Here is a 15,640-nt window from a genome sequence, read left to right as displayed (position 1 = left end):
CTGAGGCCTGACTACCAGCGTGGGTAGTTTGGGATAGGTGGGCGAGAGGTGGGGGTTGTCTGGAAGTGTAAATGGCCACCTTCTTGAAACTTCAACTGACCTATTCTCACAGCAACACAGCAGGCATCAGAGCCCTTAGTATTTTCGTCTAGAAAGGCACTGGAGTCCAGGGTACACGGAGGGGAGCCCTTAGTATTTTCGTCTAGAAAGGACTCGCCTAGCTGAACCCTGACGAATGACATGGAGCATCTGGCTAAGTGGAGAGGTTGGGTGTGGTGTTAAATATGCCTCTAGGTTGGGGTAAGGCTTCCAGGGTCCTGGCCTGAGCCTCACGGTTTGGGGCATCCCAAGAGGTGCCCAGTCTATTTGGGGACCCTACGTGTGAGTGTTGCCTGCATGTGTGTATACATGTATGTCCATCACTTGCGTGCCTGGTACCCACAGAAGTTGAAGGGAGTGTTGCATCCCTTGGAACTGGAGTTACAGATGGTTTTGCACCACCATGTGGGTGCTGGGAATCAAACCCTGAACCTCTGAAAAAGCAACAACTGCTCTTAAACACTGCACTATCTCCCCAGATCCTAATTTTTAATTTTAATAAAATATTGCCTGGGTATTTGTACCTGATGGCATTATTGGGGGCCACGGTTTACATCGTAGAGATTTTATTGTTCCCATCTTGATATTCAATACATTAAATCTTTAAAACAAAAACAAGAAATAGTTAAATGTGAAATAATCATTAACCACTTGGACTATTTCTTAACTCGGTAGAGCCCGGTGTTTTTATGAGTCCAACTGTTGATTTGAGGCAGATATTTCAGCCTACAAATCTACCTGTTCAATAATCAGAAAGGAAGAAAGTAGAATGGAACAAAAACAAGCTGTTTTTCACGTGGGTAGAATTTGTATGAATTCTGTGCGTATTTTGGACTAATGTGAATCATTGGACATATTAATGAAGGTCAAAATTGGTAGCTCCACACACGCATACAGTGTATAATATCCAGCCAACCCAAAATATATGAAAGAGACATACTCAGGATGAAGTATCCCACACCTCCATACTCGGGATCTCCAACATTAGAATAGAGTTGTGCCCCTGCACCCATAGTGCGCTATCACTGGGAAAAGATGGGTTCAGTTGAGGAAGTGGGGTCTGACTCATGGCTGTGGGGACTGCAAATGAGGGGTGTTAGAAGTTGGCCTCTCTACGGACCAAGCAGATTTATAGTAAGTCGTGATTTTCCTGGAAGCTAAAGAAAGGCAAACTTTAATTTTTGGCATAGTCCAAGAAGTCAATTTGAACCTGATAGGTTGTCGACTAAGAACATTCCTAGACTTGGGCTCTAGTATTCCAAGTGGAAGCCAATGATAACAGTCTGAATGATCTCTCTATATTAAATTTGAATCGCACATGCCAGTGAACTCAAAGACGGGCGAAAGGTTTTTACGGGTAAGCTGCCAGGGTGTCTTGTTTTTAGGTGTCATGTTTGCGCTGGTTGTTAGCTTTGTTTCCTAGGATTCAACCGTTTGTTTTTCAAGATACCAAGTCCGAGTAGTTAGAGAAAGTTGAAAGTATTGCTTGGAAAGTGGCAGCAAAGTTGACACAGAAGTATCCACATAGAAGGTTAGTAACGAAACGGCTAAAAATAACAAGGAAATCAGAGTAAGACCAAATTGTTGGAACAGTAAGTTTTAGGCTTAATTTCTGTATCCGTTACTTTTTCTGTTGTTGAGCTAAAACACCATAACTACACAACTCTTTGGGTGCAATAGGTTCAGAGGGTTGGAGTCCATGATGGCAGGGAAAGCATAGTATCAGGTGACAGGCAGGGGAAGCTGAGAGCCCACATCTCACCCTAACTGTAAGCACAAAGCCGAGAGAGAGTTCTAAGTAGTGAGTGGATTTTAACTCTGAAAGCCAGCCGTAAGTGACAGGTTTCCACACACACCCTGTACCTCCTAAACCTCCCTCAAAACAGTGCCACCATCTGCGAACCAATCATTCAAATATGGGAGCCTTTGGGAAGTATTTTTATTTAGACATTTACATTCTGCTCTGCCACTCCCATGGGATGGCTGCTCACCATATCATAATGTGAGATGCATTTAGCCCAGCTTCAAAAGTCCCCATAGTCTCTCACAGACAGACTTTATCAAAAAAAAAAAAAACAAAAACAAAAACAAAAAAACAAAAACCCACAACTTACATACATCTAATAGATAATACAGAATAGACATTACCATTCCAAGAGGGAAGAATTGAGGCATAGTGAGGAAATAACAGCCCCATTTTCTTTACTACATTGTAGACCATTCACAATAGCCATACCACAGATTCAATGGGATGCTAACTTGAGATCACATCCAAGAAATCAGTCCATAACTTTAATTTATCCTCAGGCGAGGTTCTTGGGAGAAAGAGAGTAACCAGATTCTTTGCCAAAACAATCATACAAATGGCCTGTAGCCCAGTGTTTAAGATCCTTTCTTCCCTCTGAAACCTCTTGACAAGCCTCTAAATTCTGCATTGCTCTCAGAACTACTGTCTTCTAGGCTCCCACTAAAATGTCTATTTTAAACTTTGCTTACAATATTCAACTGCTTCTCAAGTCCAAAGGTCCAAAGTCTTCCACATTCCTTCAAAACCCCCACATGGCCAGGTTCTTCACAGCTGCAGCCCACTCTCTGGTAACAGCTCTATACTGGTTACCTCTATTGTGATGAAATGCCAAGATCATGTCAACATGTAGAAGAGTTGGAGGTTGACGGATTTCGATTTTGTTTTGTTTGGCTTACTGCTCCGGGGGTTTGGACCCCATAATTGTGGGGATGGTATGTAGTGGGAGCGAGAAAATAAAAACTCACGTCCTGGATTACAAGCACAAAACAGAGGCAGCAAGTTGGATGTGATAGATTTTGGATATGAGGGCCTGTCCCTGGTTAAATGCTTCCTCTAGCAAGGCTATACCCGTGAAACCTCCCTAAACAGCACCAACTAGGAAACAAGTGTTCAAATATGGAAGCCTATGGAGGAACATTGTCATTTAAACTCCTGCAGCTTGGTTATTTATTTAGCTACAGCAAGAATAACAATTGACCCTATAGGAAGTCAAGGCAATAACATATCATCAACTTCATCTGCAGTTCAGGGGCTGGGTTACCCGCTTTCTGAGTTCCCTCAAAGCATTAAGACTGTCAGATGATGACCATCCTCTACTTAGTGCAAGTCCAAGGATCATGTCAGAGTAATAACACAGAAAAGATGACCAGTCATTTATTCCAGCAAGTGCTTGTTACCATTGGGTGATGTCTCCGTAATATAATCACTCCGACCAACAGCATATGCGTTTTTCCCACTGCGCTTTGGATCAAAGCAATGAACTTAGGAATGTTAGTATCCACTCATCTACTAAGCTGTATATAACACAGTTCAAGAACAAATCCCTACTGAACCTAAGGGGCATAGCCATACCAACGAAAAAATTAGAGTATGTATTGGTAGTCTAAAAACATGAGGCATGACCACCAACTGGGGAGAAAAGCACAGTTTGCTGCTCGAATGTTATGAGTTATTCAGCGAGCGCAGCTGTATGTTGGGAACAATTTCTATCCAAGAAAATAAGCTTCAAACTAACATGACAAGACCAGAATGTGACTGGAGGCCTCTTTTCAACGTCATGGAGGAAGATGTGAACTTAATGAGGACCACTACTGTTCCCATCAGGTCTGTTTGACTGAGCTCAGGCTGAAGGCCAGCATGGAGCCTACATAAGGCCCTGAACCCTTGCTGAGTCCCAAACAAGGGATAATTAAGCTGTATAGACATCCGGGCCTGTCATACACCCTACACAGATATAAGGGAATCAATAAAACTGTTTTACATTGGAACACCCTTGAAAAACACTGTCTGGTTCACTACCTGCTTATACCTGTCAGGGACTCAGGTATTGTCCTGTGAGTTTTAACTGTCAATGTGATGCAGCCTAGAGTCACCTGGGGAGAACCTTAATTGAATTGCCTACCTTAGATTGGTCTGTGGCTATGTTTTCAAGAAAGTATCCTGATTGTTGATTGACATTAGGGCTGAGGGGCACAGCACATTTTGGGAAACGACATTCCTGCCCAGGTGGTCCTAGGCTGTATGAGAAGATTCTCCAAAAGTTAGCTAGTGAGCAAGACAGTAACCAGTATCCCTTCCTGGTTTTTGCCTCTGGGATCTTGCCTTGAGTTCTTCCCTTAATATCCCTCAAACGTGGACCTGGAGGTTAAAACTGAATAAGCACAGTCTCTGCCTCAAGTTGCTTTCGGCAATGGTGTTTCTCACGGAGACAGAAAGCAAACGGATCTGCGTATGGAAAAACCTGTGAACATACTCTGAACCCATCAGTGGTTTATAACTGAGATCTGAAACCTGTTTGCTCTATGCCAGTCCTTGTCAAATTGTCTCTCTTCGCCTTCTCTACTAAAGAAAGCCTCTTTCCATGTCTTGTCAGAAAAAAAAAATTCAAAATGAAAAACTCATTTATTTCAAGCAAGAGCTTCCTAGTATAATTATTCAGTCACCAAGGGCAATATTAATTGTCACACACACACACAAATAGGTGAAGGCATCAACAAGTACAAATACAAGATTTTTTTTAATGCCACTGTGGTGGTTTGCATGAGGAGAGGGGAAAAAACATGCACTAATATATAGGAAAACTTGGTGCCCAGTTTGGTGGGACTGTTTGTGAAGCATTCGAGGTGTGGCCTTGTAGGAGGTCTGTCACTGGGTGGGGCAGATTCTGAAGTTCCAAATGCTCCTGCCATTCTGTTTCCTCTCTCTGCCTTTGTGACAGTGCCTCGCGTGAGCTCTCTGCTACTGTCCCGGCATCATGCCTCCCCTTGACTTCAGACACGTTCCCCTTGCCGTGATGTCCGTGAAATCCAAACCTCTGAAACCATAAGCTCCACATAAACTCTTCCATCGGTATCAGGGAGTGGATAGGCTATTACTGCGACTGGCCTGACTGTTAGTAACGGGTTTTGGAGGAGTGTGGAAGAGTTTTGAGACGTTTTACTCGGGAAGTACGCGATCGCAATAAGAAAGGCTTACTGGGCCATCCTAGTAGGAGCCGGGGAGACCGCAGCACCAACAGCAACACGGAGAACCGAGGCTCGCAAGGGGCTTCAGAGGGGAACAACTGTGGGCGCCCCTGCAAGCATTGCAGCAGGCAGCAAAATGATCTGGGTGAGGTCGGGTCAGCACAGCTTAGCCAGTGCTGGTCAAAACTTCTGAAGCTTGATGCTAAGTGGTTTCACTTTGGAAAAAAAAAAAAAAAAAAAAAGCTTCCAAGTGACAATTGTCAGCACAGCACAAAGCTTTACGCATGGCTACATGGAAACTCCTCTGCCAGCACCGCTGAGGTTTCCCACAAGGATGGGTTCTACTGACTGAGTAACAGATCCCGGAATAAGGGCCTAGGGAGGAAGGGTTTGTAATAAGCGTGACAGCAAACTCTTTTGCAAAGCACATGGGACCTCTTTCATGAGGATGGATCCTTTTGACTGAGAAACGATGCTTAGGATTCTGGTTGGAAGACAGGTGTAGCTTTCTTTTGCTGAAAGAAAAAGCCTAATTTCTCCCATGCTTACCTGAGAGCTTGTGTCCCTGACAAATGATATTAGCAACTGAGCTAGAGGCAATTCTGGCCACGACTGTGGCTTCTTCCTGCCCTTATCCTTGAAAACTGCCTGAGACTAAATTGAAAAGTAGTCATCAAATTTCCTTTGAAGAGAAGGTTTCAAAACAACCTAATGTTGATTTCTGTTGTGTGGTTGCTAGTAATCACTATTACACAGGTCTACAGTGAAAAGGAGCCGTGCAAAATGTACGGTTTGAAATGTAAGAAAACAACAGAAAGTTAGATGTTGGAGACAAGGCTTACGCTGAAAGAAATAAGAGATCTGATGTGAAATACATTAAAGCGAGGGGTCCCCACAGGGCAAGATCCCACCCAACGCAGCCTTCAACTTCTAAGTAGGAGGGCCTGGAAATTTTCCACTCATAAAAAGCAGCACCAGAGGAAAATTTATCCACTCAGAAAGGTCAGGCACACTTGGCAATATAAGCCGTTTGGTTCTGGCTTTAGAGATATAACGTACTCAGGCATTAAAATATTGAGGAATCATCTTCTGTGAAGCCACTGAGGACAGGGATGTGACATGGGAATCCTTGGTGAGTTCTCTGAGGTGTGAAAGTAAAGATTACAGTTAGGGTTAGGGGCTAGGGTTAGAGGATAGAGTTACAGTGTTTGGGCTAGAGTTATGGTTGTTGTTAGAGTTAGGGGTTATGTGTTTGTACACATATGTAAATGTGTATATGTATGTGTGTACATTTGTATATGTATGTGTGTGTACATTTGTATGTTTATGTGTGTGTACATGCACATGTTCATGTGTATATTTGTGTGTACATGTGTATTTTCTGTGTTTATACATAGGTGTACATATATATATATGCATGTGTGTTTATATGTGTGTATGTATTTTCCTGTTTATGTGTGTGTGTATATCTACCTATACTTGTATGTGTATAAGTGTATGTTATGTGTGTATGTTTAATATGTTCATGTGTACATTATATAATTGTGTGTGTTTATTTATGTGTGTACATGTCTATTTTTGTGTTTGTGCATATGTGTATATTTATGTCAGTATATGTGTGTGTTTATATGGAAATGCATGTGGGTACTTGGGTATATTTTCTGTGTATATTTGTACATGTGTATATTTTGTTCTCCTATTGACAAACCAGTGCTCTCCTATCCACTGTGAACCTAAAGAGATGTCACAGCCAGATCCTCAGAAAGGACACAACACTATGCTAATCCTTTTCAGTACTAAACAAACAGTTTGGGTCTCAGTCTCTGGCTAGGGATTTCTCCAGTAGTTACAACAGAGCAGAGTAGATACTATGGGTGAAATCATGCTTATCTTTCTGTGCCTGGCTTATTCCCCCTCAGCATAAAGACCTCTGGGTCTACCATATTGTGGTGAATGACAGTATTTCCTACATTTAAAATGCTGAGTAGTATTCCAGGGTGTATTTATATCATTGTCTTTATCCACTCATCTGTTATTAAACACGTGGATAGTCTTCACTAACAGCCTGGGGTATACAACAGCTAACAAGGGGCTCTGATCACTACACGTATGTCCACGCTCATGCACAGGAACACATACACAGCATGTACACAACACACACAAAAAGATAGAGTAGAGATAGTTTGTCTGAAATACCTGAGTAATTATCTCGATTTCACTTTACTTTTAGACACTAACTTGAGACCAAAGCTGTAGGGTATCCAAAAGGCAGCCTAGCTTACTGACAGAAGAAAGGGAGGAGTGGGGAGGGGAGCTGACGTCTTTCCCCTGGCCTGGCTGGTGAAGTGCCTAGCCAAGTCACCTGAGTCTGAGAAAGGAACCTATGATCTCCCTAAAGAAAGGTGGCCTGGAGGCCTGCCACCGCCTTGCAGCAGAACTTTATGTTGACTTTAGGTTCCGTAGCATTTACTTGTCCTTGAACCCATGTAAACATCTGAAGCATAAAAGAAACCCCCCCCCCGAGCTATTCCAAAGAATTCCAAACATTAACTGAGTCACAGACATTCTTGCAAAAGGACCAGGCCTTCCTACATGTCATGTGCTCCCGTGATGAAGCTGTTTTCCTGTGATACAAAGATGCCAGGCTTAAAGGTGCTGAGAAATAATGAAGTGAGTACACACATGTACCTTCAGCTACACATACCACAACACACACAGGCTCATCTCACACACACACACACACACATACACGCACATACACACGCCATAGCACATGCATAGATGACTGTGCATACACACACAAGCTGCCAGCTACCTATACCTCAACGCAAGCAGGCTCATCACGCCACACAGACACATACACCGCAATACAAACATCAAAATATGTGCATAGATACACATACACACACTACAGCACGACATATGTTCCACACACACACTCACAAGCACCAACTACACATGGCACAGCACATATAGATACATGTATCACACCAGACACACATCATACCAGCTACATGCTTATACTACATACCTCATCACACATAGACACATATTCACACCAGCTACAAATGTGTACACACATTCTACACCACCCCTACAAGCATAACCCAACATACCAGCTACACACAACACAACCCATAAATACATGACCACACCAACTTCACACACCACACACACACACCAGCTCTACACATATATTCATGCCATACTACAGACAAATCACCATGCCAGCTACACATGCATATGTGCACACATTACTATAAACACACAGAAGTGTACCACACTTGCCCAAATACACATATGCCCAAATAGTCGTAAGTTAATGATAGCCTCCCTGTCCTGAGAGCTTGACTTGTAAGGACATGTGATCTTACTAAATGTTCATGGACTAAATATTATTAGCTGTAATTCTTATTTAATAACTGTTGTGTGATATATTTTGCTATGCTAAATTTAAAACCCTTCTTTTTATTTTAGACAGAAAAGAGGAGATGATGGGAGATGTCATTCTGTAAATATGTTTCTCCTATTGGTTAATGAATAAAGCACTGTTGGCCAATAGGAAAGCAAGATAGGCAGGACTATGAGATAAAGGATTCTGAAAGTAGTAGGAAGGAGATTCAAAATGTAGGACTGTGAGAGAAGAATTCTGGGCCCTCTCTCCAGTAAGTTAAGACCACATAAAAATACTTAGATTAATAAAAATGGGTTAATATTTAAGACAGAGATAGCCAATAAAAAAATGTTAATAACAGGCCAACAACATTATATCAAATACAATGTGTTATCTGTGGCTGGCGCGGCTGTGGGACCAGGCTGGCGGGAAAACCTACCCATGACAGACATGTGTCATACTCAGCTATTTTGATCTACTGTGTTTAAGTCTACCACCACTAGTCAGTTTCCCAGAATGACCACTGACCTGCACGACCACTGCTCTTGGTGCAGCAGCTCCTCTAGGGGGACACATAATCTCATGGAACACGTTCTCTACGACATCACAGCCCCAAGATATACACAGCCAACTTTCAGTGGCGCTAGGTCTCTGCTCTGCCCTCTCTCACGTCTGGTTGACATCCTTCCTGGAAAATACTGCCCCGAGCTCCCAACAGAGAGCCCGAAACCCAGACCCCGGCGCTTGGCTCACACATACCATACTGCCCCGTTGCAGGGAGAAGGCAGGTTCCTCCTGAGTGACGCTAGCAATGGCTGGCACAGGTGCTGGCTTCTTGGACCCTACGAAGGATAGTGATGTTCGTCTAGCCCCCTTATCAGGCAGGCAGCATCTTCCGTGCCTCTCCCCATGAGCAGGTGCCCCTTGTTTCACCCCTACTTTGGGCAGCTGCTGGCTTGGAAGATAGTGTGAGGCAGACGTTGTCCACTGAGGGGCAGTGCTCCCCTGGTCAGGACACCACGGCCTCAGGAAGCACCCGAGAGAGAAGCTAGATGGGCAGATTTCACACACTCCCATCGCACAGAGGGACCTGGGCGGGTGAAGGGCGGCACACAACCACGCAGGCCTGATTGTGGTGAACAAGGACGTTTCGTATGGATGAGTGCTACCTAAGTCACACGCGGCGGTTGTTGCTCAGGGAATCCAGCATCAGCGCGTTCTATGCCAGGGGTATGACTGCCCTCTGTGCACAAATGAAGCTAGGAGCACTTCCTGGGCTGGGGAGGGGGCATCCGCCCCAGCTATTTTAAACTTAAGAGCAATGTCACCAGCGATGAGGCGGGTGTCTTTTGCCACAGCCACTGTTTCGGTATGGGTGATGCAGCTGCAAAACAGCATGCCAGCTGGTGTCCAGAAGATCGCACACACTAAGTTATGAGTTCTAAGAGAGCATTTCGTGAGACCTGTGAGTAAGAACACGAACTGTTAATGTTTCCCCCGTTCTGCAGGGTCAGGGATGGAACCAAGGGCTGCATGAATCCCAGACAGGTACTCACCACTGACTCCCAGCCCTCATTCGAAGACAATGTGACACAGCATCACGAAACTAAAGGCCACATTGGCCTTGGAGCTCCTCAGTTTCACTAACTGAACTCCGTGTATAGCCTGAAACTGGAGGTTTGCTACGCGCCGATCCACCCTTTGGTGTTTTACACACTCTGGTAACGAAATAAATTATGACTAGAACAGGATCTTTTTCTTCCGCTAGGAAAACGGGGTGGGCGGTATCTGGTGGATAAGGTCCAGGCTGATGTGTGTGAATGCTCCCTTAGGAGACACCTCCACTGCACTCTGTCCTGGAGTGGAGAGAGAACTTAGCATCTCTGGACTCTGATTCCAAATTTAAATCATTATTCCTTGGAGAAGAAGACATCAACCACCTGGAGACAATCACTATTCTGTGACAAAGTGCCATCTGTTCATTGGGGGGCATTTAAAGGATCCTCAGCATCATTATTTACGCTGGAACAAGATGCATCCCTGGGTAAAAGCCAGAGTCTGCTTCTGCGGTCACCACTCCCCAAGAGCTCTTCGCAGTGTGCTGAGAGACACGCAGATAGATGTGAGGTGGTGGTCCCTGTGAGCTCTAAACTCGACAAAACCATGGGGCTCCAGAGCCCTTCATAAAGGCACCCAACAGCCCTGGGCAAGAAATTCATCATGAAGTCAACCAAGCTCAGACTGATGGCTACCACACACACTTTCTCTCAGATGGCACAAATTGTCTTTCTGATAAATGCCCTGACACCTATAGAGAGCAGAGAGAAGAAAGCAAACAAATATGATTGGATCACAGCATCTGAGTTTTGCTTTTCAGCTGGCTCTTCTGGGTTTTTTTTTCCCATTCTTCCTTTACCATGCTTGCCAACCCCCCCACCCTCCCCCCCACACACACACACAGAGGGCAACTTCACTGTGGGGAGATGAACAGCTGAATGTGACTTCTGTGGGGAGGAAGGCCAATCAAAGCAATCAGCCAAGCATCCTTGATGACAGTAAAGGGGACTTATCAGCAGAAATGCGGGCAGCCACATAGGCTAACCACCCTTACTGCTCTTGGGTTACACAGCATCGAAGTGGATCGCTCAGCTCAGCTACTACAACATCCACTCAGAAGGCTTATGTGGTAAAGGTCAATGTTATTTTACTTGCTATCTGTCCATCTAACTGTTTAGCTAGCTTAGCTTATTAGAGCAAAAGCCACAAGAAAGCATGTTTGCTTGCCCTGTGACTCTTGTATAGACACTGGTTTCCTTGGCAGACACTGCACTTCCTAAAGAACAACCTGTTTTCATGGCCAAGCACAGCACTCAGAACACACTTGGTACTACATACATGCTTGGGATGACCTACAGGAAATTCCAGCTTTCTGAATGATCATCTAGGAACAGGCCAGGGAACAGAGACCATGCTGTTAATTAACACTCCAGCCTCCATCACCATACCCAAGCTCTAGCCAGGCACCTCAGGGTCGGGGAAACAAATGCAGGTAGGTCACAGGCTCTCAGTAAGTTTGCAAACTCGTGGTGGCCTGTGAACCTAAAACAGTACAAGAGCTCTATGCAAATCTGCATGTGTCAGATGACAGAAGTAGGAACAGCACAGACCCCGCTGGCTTCTTGACATGCTCAGGCGCAGCGACTTTAAGCGCAAAACGTAACTACATGGTTAGTCATAGCAGCACACATTTGTAATCTCAGTGCTCAGGATATGGAGAAAGGCAGATGAAAAATGTATGGTCAGTCTTAGCCAAAGGTGGAGCTTGAGGCCAACCAGGCTTTTAAAAAAAGCAAACAAGCAACTCTAACAATAACAAAGTAACCCACAGATGAATGGGAGGGATCAAGCCACAGCTCAGAGACAGGAGGAAGAGCCCCTGGATTCTGCAACGGGGTGAATCCTCATGTAGAATTAGCCTCCTCTGGCGTTCGTGTAGGAAAAACTTAGCACTGGGAATTGTGCTATTTATTCTGCACAACGTACGCTTCAGCTTCAAGATTTGAAGAGCAATTCTATTTTTTAGTACAGACAATTACACAATTGAGCTGAACCTGAACCAGAGCCCATGACCTCAGATCTGGCTACAAGATGTGGCTGTAGAGGAACGCAGCCAAAGCACAGCACACCTCAACCCCCACCGTGCCCCGATTCTTGGAGTTTGAGCCGCCTTCCCCTCTATTGACTTCTCAGTGGTGGATTACATGATCTTAAAAACTGAATTTTGCAAAAAAAAAAAAAAAAAAAAAAAAAAGAAAAAGAAAAAGAAAATAACAGGTATTAAATCCCTTTCCCCCATAATAGATGCTTCTCATGCTCATGACTGAGTTACATTGTTTTCATTACTTTTTATCTTCTTTCAATGGGACTAATTAATCTCATTTATTTGGGTAAGATATTGACAGATTACAGCAAAACCATAATTGATGCAATTCGCGACGTCAGAGAATTTACATTTAAATGCTTTTCAATTGTCGAAATAGAAGTTTCATTCCAAATGTGCTTACACTATGAAAATTATTTTAGGTTAGTACATCCTAGTCTTCAATAATAATCAATTTGTACTTTTTGACTTTTTTAAAGCATCACGAATAAAAGCGGAATGGCTCAGAAAAGTAAAAAACTGAGTTTTTCCTCCCAGTGTTCTCTCACACACTCATTTTAACCCTCTTCCCATGTAGGCGTCCGAGTTCCTTGTTCCGTGTTCAGGAAGTGCTCTGAGGGCCTTGTTCTACATACAGGAAGTGCACCATGTCAATGGAAATAGAATTCCCCCAAGTCTTAATAAATACAGCTGTAAAAAGATGGAGAATTAAACTTTTTCCCATTTTAATTCAATATAGGACGTGTGTGATGGTGAATGTCAGTAGTCAGTGTAGTTGGCTTAAGGAAAAGGCAGACGGCTGGCAAGCAAGCATCACACCTGAATTTGTCATTGGGTGTTTTGGATAAGAGTTTGAGGCTGGGGCTAAGTGGGAAGACTCACTGCCAGTGTGTGTGGTGCTGTGAGTTAGCTAGAGCCCAAATGAGCCAAAAATGCAAAGAAAAGGTGAATTCTTGCTTTCTCTCCAGGAGCAGCAGCCCCTGCCTTGGGCATCAGAACTCAAGGCTCTTGAGAATTTGGACTCTGGGGACCACCAGCTCCCATCCTTTGCGCCGCATGCTTCTCTAGGTCTGAGGCCTTCAGCAACCATCTTTTTCCCTTCTCCAGACTGTAGACCCCTTGGTTGTGGGACTGCACAGCCTCCATACTCAGGTGAGATGAATCCCTAGAGGATTTCTTTTTCTCTCTTCTTGATTCTGCCCCTGCCCCTCCCAAGAACTCTGACCACAAAGGGAGGACTGGACATAGAATTTGGAAATGTATTTGTGCTCAACACGGATGTATTAACGGATTGATATTAAGCTTAATATAAAAAGAAATTATAAGAAAAATTAAAACGAAAGAAAATACATTTCTATAGGTACTATGAACTGCTCTCCTCCTAGAACTGACCCTGAGTGGGTCAAACCTCACAGTGAGGTGGGACATGCTCTGTTCACCAACTTTTGCTGTAAGAACAGGAGTGAAGGCTTGCCTTTCAGAGTTGTGCAATGAAATAAATTATAAGGGTGTTTTCCCCCAACTTTGACTCAAGAATAGGTAAAACTCTCTTACAATTCCATTTTACGTTTCAAGAACCACAACCAATATGCAATCATGTAGATCTGACATTTTAAGCAAGAATTTAGTTTGAGGTGCAGGATATTAAGGGAGCCGGGATGAGCCGCCAACCCACCACCTAATACATTTTGCAAAGGAGGAGGTTTGCACTTTACAAATCAGAAGTGTGTTGTTTTCCTTCTCTGCACATGAGCCGTGCAGAACCTGGAGGCTGCTGAGGTTGTGCCTCCTAATGGGCCCTGTGTCTCTCATAACCATCCCCTCTAGGCACAGCAAACAGATTCAGTTTATGTACTCCCCTGAAATTGCTCCCCTCATTACAGGGTGGTGTCAGAAAGAAGGCACCGAGAAAGTAAGACAAATAGCTCCGAAACAATCACTTTCCTTCTCGTTGTTGACGATTGCAGTTGCAAAGCCCCAGTAGATAAGAAAACAGAGCAAGAGTCAGCGGATGTCAGTGGGTGTCATCTGTCATTTCCTGTGGATCCTCTTTTTATGTGTTCATATAGGCGTCTAACGCTTCTGATAAGTCTCACTGAATCAGCTCCATGTACCGAAGCGCTTGGAGAGTGCTAGCTGATCGCTGATCACGGAGGATCAGGCTTGGCCATTATAGCTGAGGCTAAACTTCACAGGCTAAAAGAAAAAAAAAAAGGGGGGGGGGGAGAAATCAGTGGCCACATCCTAAGAGACCAAAAGGGTTAATTAAAATGGTAATATGAAAAGCACTGCCCCAAATGCTGCTTTGAGGTATAAGAAGCTTCTGTGATTACTAGGATTGAAAGCCTGTGGCTTATTGGTCTGGAAACCAGAGCAGCCACTGAGGGGCCAGGAGGGACCAGGAAACTGCCCAACATTCAAGAGGATGCCCAGAAGTAAGGTGCCCAGGTACCAGTAGACAGAGATGCTGAGGGGGAGTGGCCAGAGAGGATTCCCTGGGATGCTACTGGAGGACATAGCCCAAGTCTGACACTCAGGTTCAGATCCTGGCTCTGAATAGCATGAAGTTCCATCACATACCCAAGCAGACTCACCCATAGGCAGCAGGGACCCTCTGTACCAGGCTATTTCATTGGGGTGACCACCCAGCTTCCAAATCATGGCACAGAGATTTATTAATAGTTCTGAGTGCTTGGCCTAGCTTAGGCACATTTGTGACTAGTTCTTCTAAATTAACCGGTTTCTCTTTATCTACCTTTCACCACAGGACTTACTATGTCCCTTGCTACTGCGTCTCTGTGTCTGGCTGGCTGGGTTCGCCCTGGGTGTCTCCTCCATTCTCTCCTCCTTCTCTGTTCTTTTCTGCCTTCTTCTTCCTTGAGCCTGGATTTCTTCTCTTACTTATTCTCTCTGCCTGACAGCCTCGCCTATCCGTTCTCTGCCTTGCTATTGGTCATTCAGCTTTTTGTTAGACCAATCAGGTGCCTTGGGCAGGCAAGGCAAAACAGATGTAACACATCTTTACATAATTAAACACACATCCCTGCGTCGTTAAACAAATGCTGCATAAACAAAAACACGATGCCTTGACTGACACAGTTAAAGTAATATTCTGCAGCATAAACAAATATAACACATCTTTGCCTAGTAAGAATAATATTCTAAAACAAGTGCCTCTCTCTCTCTCTCTCTCTCTCTCTCTCTCTCTCTCTCTCTCTCTCTCTCTCTCTCTCTCCTTACCCCAATAGGGGCAGCTTGGAAAGAAGAAAGGAGAGACCTTGAAATACAGAGTAAAGTCTCACTGACAAACCCAGCCCCATTTTTAACTTGCAGTAGGACTTCAGACAAAGCGTGCTTCTATGGCTGTCCTTTCTGAGGGTGAGCCAACGGTTCTAGACAGCAATGACCCAGTCCCTGCGTGTCTTGATTTTCTGAGCTGCCACAGTGCTGACCACTGGATGTCATGTTTCATCGGATTCTTCTCCCTCCACTGA

This window comes from Phodopus roborovskii, unplaced genomic scaffold (genome assembly GCF_943737965.1).
Source record: "Phodopus roborovskii unplaced genomic scaffold, PHOROB, whole genome shotgun sequence".
In the NCBI taxonomy this organism is placed as follows: Eukaryota; Metazoa; Chordata; class Mammalia; order Rodentia; family Cricetidae; genus Phodopus; species Phodopus roborovskii.
This window is presented reverse-complemented; position numbering follows the sequence as displayed.